Genomic DNA, 4,877 nt, shown 5'->3' on the forward strand with positions numbered 1-4,877 from the left:
ATAACAACTGTGTTTAGACTGTTCCTTCCCATTCCATGCAAGGCCACCTGGGTTGGCTGGAAGACTGTTTACTTAGCCTGGCAGGGCGAAGGACACTGTCTCAGCTGAACTCTGGACACACACACACACATACATATATACACTGATATGCACACACTCATCCCCCCTCCCTTCCCAAACGCCTTCGATGCTTATTCCCTTCCGATGTTGACGGTGGATCATGGAGACCAGCGCAAAGGGTGCAGGCCCGGATGTACTGTCTAATTCAGCTGTCTCTCACCCTTTACCCACCCCTGTTGCTTGTCATGTGTTTCTTTGGTGTATTAAGAGTTTTTTTCATTTGCTATGTGCAGAGGTGTTTATTTCTGTTCTCAAACTGATCTCCCTGTTGGAGCTCAGTCTGGGGGGAGTTATTTTTTTCTCCTTATCTTTCCTCATGTGGTGCATTTTTCCATTGTTATACCTCTCTGACCTGTCTTCCCCACGTGATGTTTTGTGTAATGTATGTATGGTCGGAGGGTAAGATGGCGCCGCCATTGTGTGCAATAGGTCGGCAGCCTTGTGAAATTTCTATAAAACTAATAAAGGTATATCAAATCAAATCAAATATCAAAACGAGTTCATCATGAACCTGAGGCTTAGTGAAAATGACAGTGAACCCAGTGGAGTGTTGCTGAGCTAAAATCAATAAGCTTGATTGATTTTCCACTCTGTAATGCATGCGCAGGATGAACTGATCCCAAAAATATAAATGCGGGGGAAAAGGTGTGGTGATTGTTGCATTTAGCATGCAAAGGATAGATGGATGTTTCTTGAACCCAAGAGTTTGTTTTCTCATTATGTGATAGTGCTCTCATTTAACAGGGAGTCAATGAATATAGGACAAATATGATCTCTCTTTCTAGTCTCTGTCAGTACTCTCCAGCTTATGAGCTATCTACTTTAAGGTGCGCATTTGAGAGTCAAACCAGGGAGTCAAGTACGTCTGATTTGAGGTTCCCTTTTTTCATAAGAGCTACAGTATCCAGAGTTATAGGCAATGAAGATGTAAAATTATTAACAAAATAATCAACCTCTGTAGATTAGCTGCTCTGCACTCTGTTGGCACAAGGCACTGAAGAAGAGCAGATGAATGATATCTTTAAACTTGGTAAACTGACTGCTTCTTATATAGCGCGTTTCTACTCTGAGTACACACCTTGACTCATTCACCCAGTCACGGCAGCACTTTTTTCCTATGCTCTTTCTCTGTAAGTCCTTTCTTTCTTTTTTCATACTCAGATGGATGCATGAGAGAGCAGACTTGTGAGACGTATTGCTGCAAGTGTACTTATACTTTCTTTTATTAGAATATAAGGGATTAAATGTTTAGTTAAATATCTTTACATTGACCAAAAGAGGAATTTCACTGCTCTGGTTCACTTAAGAAAGTAAAATTAGTTTGATATCCCTGTCTTAGGGGGTTGTCTGATTATAAGTTGTCTTACAGTGTAAAGCACATTTAAGTGACTCTTGTTGGGATTTGATGCTATATAAATAAAACTGAATTGAACTGATAGCTGGGACAGACCCTGCCTCATTGTTTGATTTCAAATCTACTTTCATGTTGTACAAAGTCAAACACTGACTCGTTGTTAAAACACACACACACACACACACACACACACACGGATCTGCATATCTAAGTCCAATTAAAGTTCATTCTTCACTAAGGCAGTCTGGAGATAAATGTCACAACAAATACATGTAATGTTATGAGGACAAGAAAGCAGATGAGACAGCTCACTTTCCAGAATATGCTGATGTGTTTATTTACTTTTTGATTGACAGAAAAAAAAAAAGCTTTCACAAAGTAACAACATAAAACACTTAAATTGTTTTATACTGTCTGGAACTAAAGACCGCAGAAATCTGACAATATGAAGGGCTCTAGCACTTGCTAGTAAGAGGCACAACTCCAGGGAGTAGGTGCTACATTAACATTTTAACAGGTTTGGCTCATTTGTTCTTTTATAGAGATGTGGGCATGAAAAACGTGACAATTAGACAGTTAGGATCAAAGAGCTACAAAGAACACAGGCTACTTTGTTTAGATGAAACTGGGATGAAATCTAAAATACTCAGACCAACTTGAGCATGGCAGGGAGTACGGAAGAGGATTAGGGCCACTGGAAAAAAAAAGTGGGCACGTCTTTTTCTTTTTTCTTTTCCTGAATTCTGAGAAAAAAGTCAGAATTCTGACTTTAATCTCAGAATTCTGAAAAAAAATAATTTTGATGAAAAAGTCAGAATTCTGAGAAAAAAGCCAGAATTCTGAGATTAAAGTCAGAATTCTGACTTTTTTCTCAGATTTTTTTTCCAGTTGCCCTAATCTTCTTCCGTACAGGGAGTGATTTTGTTTTCTTTCTAATATTTCAGTTATTACTCTTAGTTTCATGACACAATTGGGCCATTATTTAGAAAATGTCTCTACTTTATCAACTCTGAAATAACAACCACTGTAGCTATAAACAACAGCAACTTAACATATTTTGGGTTTTTTCACCATATGAACGAACTTGACGGTTTATCACTAAAATGGTGAACTTACTGGCAATCACCCAAAGAGGTATGAACGTCCCAAACTGTCAAGGTCATAAAGTCATCACATCAGGTTCTTAGTAACCGCTTTCTACACAGTGGAAAGTTACCACCTGTGCCAGCCATAAAAGCAACAAAACCTCGTTTCTGCTTGTCTTCATGCACATGGAAACTAGTTATGGCCTACAATATCTTGTGCACAGATGAATTTTAAGACCGAGCCATACAGAATGAAGAAAATAAAATATGTTTTAAGGTGTAGCCATTGTTTTGATTAGCCTCAAAGCTTGAGGATCTTTGCACAAAATATGTAGTTGCCTTCAAACTATATTGTCTTGGAAGGATGTGAAACACAGATTGTTTATTTATTTATCATTTTTAAAGGCACCTCAGCTACAAAGGACATGGATAAAATGTCCACTGCCCTGACAGCTCAGTCTTAGTGCATCGTTGGCAAGATTTTCTTAAAAATGACCCACAGTTAGTCATGGTAGATCATTAAAGGATGACAGGACATCAAGGCAAGAGAGGACAAAGTATGCAAAACATTCCATCAAAACCTTTTGGATCTGAAACATGAAAAACATACTGCATATTCTTTTAGACTTCATATAATTAATATGAAGGGTGAAAATCACTGATAATTCAGTAAAATAGAACATTTTTTAATATCTATGCTAAAAATGTAAAGTCCTAAAGTAACATAAAAACTCAAGGCACAAATACTACAAATAGAATAACCATTGCCCAATGGTGAACACATTACCTGAACAACCTTACATACTTTTAGACTACTGATAATCATGTGATGAAAAAGTCAGTTTCACCTGATACTGAGACCCAGTGAGCTGACAATCAAGAAAACTCTCACCTACTTCTGTATATGGATCAGTTTTGGCCAGTCAAGTCACCTCCTAAAGGAGCTATATGTTAGCTGCCCTGTCAGACCATCTCTTAGTTCATAATGGAAAATACTCTTATTACACAGACTGACTTAAAGCAAAAAACAAAACAAAACATACTAGAGACTTGCAATGGATTCAGCCAGCAACCACACCTACCTATAGGTCTTTAGTCTATCTGGCTGTTTGAACTGCATACAGTTTCCATTTCCTTCCAGTTAGCATGCTTGTGTTAGGCTTTAGCACCACAAAAAATATCCCAGCAAAGGGGTATAAACTTCAGTTGTACACTGATAATGGACATGGGTAATGTACCAGATGATCTAATCCAATCCCATGTGAAACAAGGTTTTTATTCTGAATACTGCTTCCCAAAATTTTAATATTTTTCTACAAGTTGGAAATTAAGGCATTAGTACTGTCACTGGAGGATCACATTAATACAAAATATAACCAAAAACAAAACATGACAGCAGAGTCACAAGAAAGTCAAGTGCATGCCTTTAGATCCTGCAGATCCTACTCTGTGATAAAGCAGAGTGTTTCTGAAACCTGAGCCTGGATGGGATTGTAGGTTCTCACTAGTCTTTCCAGCTCAAAAACATGGAACATACAGAAAATATAAAACAAAATTCTCTCCATCAGTGGGATATTTTAATTTCAGCGATCAAGATAACTTTCTATGAACTTAAAAAAAATATAAATATGCAAACAATAATGCATCATCTGTTGCCAGTTGTTTTGATGTATTTTAATTTTTTCTTGTTTAAGAGTTACTTCTTAGCAAAAGTACCTTAAACATCTGTTACGCAGTTTATCTGCAGATTTCAAACTTTTAACATAATATAAGCCATCTCCTTCCACTTCCAATTTTACAAGAGGCAAACCTCACCAGCTGTTGAAAACCACATAGAAAAAATAGAACGCAACGATGTATATGTTTAAAAGTTTTAAACGAATTGATTTTCGTTTAAATGAATCTGATGCTGATGCGTTCTTGATTTTTCCCTAAATAATTGTGTGCTTTTATTGCAATATTGCCTGAGGATCTACAGATTGAAACATTCAACAATTTCCAGCCAACCAAAACACTAAAATTAGTTATACTATATGGATATGCCGTTGTACAATTTTGCATTAAATCCAAGGTTTAATTTGCAAATCACTGATTTGGTCTTTTTTCTTACGTGGTACCCATTTACACAAAATCAGGCTGGACAGTTTGTGTTCATATCTTATTCTGACTAACTGGTCTCTAGGTAGGCATGAATCGCAGTTACAGAGGTAAACATATTTGGTCACCAATGCTCTAAATTAGTGGGCAATCCAAAGCAGGAACACCATTTAGGCTGACAACCAAAAAACAAATTGACACATGTATAGGAGAGTAAGAGG

The sequence above is a fragment of the Rhamphochromis longiceps genome, linkage group LG17 (genome assembly GCF_057381845.1).
Source record: "Rhamphochromis longiceps isolate RC_006_pf linkage group LG17, R_longiceps_female_GT1.1, whole genome shotgun sequence".
Classification (NCBI taxonomy): Eukaryota; Metazoa; Chordata; class Actinopteri; order Cichliformes; family Cichlidae; genus Rhamphochromis; species Rhamphochromis longiceps.